Here is a 351-nt window from a genome sequence, read left to right as displayed (position 1 = left end):
ACTAACATAACAATCACACTGGAACTGACTAAACTACAACTAACATCACACTCAAACAAGTCTGAAAAACAGTTCATGCAGTCCAATTAATACAAATTAGTGTATTGCTCAAATAAACATAACTACTCTATGCTTTTAAGCTAAAATAGAATAGGAGACTTCAGGGATCAAATCAAATAACATTTCATCATTTTATCTTCCAAATCAGCCCTACATTGATTCTTCACAGGTCATATGAGACCAAAGGAGTACCTGGAGAATGGATAAATGAAAGGAATGAGAATCAGCAGGGCAGATAACAGCAATTGAAACCAGCAGCAACACAGCTCACAAATTGAGTGCCAAAACCCA

The sequence above is a fragment of the Nicotiana attenuata genome, unplaced genomic scaffold (genome assembly GCF_001879085.1).
Source record: "Nicotiana attenuata strain UT unplaced genomic scaffold, NIATTr2, whole genome shotgun sequence".
NCBI lineage: Eukaryota > Viridiplantae > Streptophyta > Magnoliopsida > Solanales > Solanaceae > Nicotiana > Nicotiana attenuata.
Note: the sequence above shows the minus strand (reverse complement) of the source record.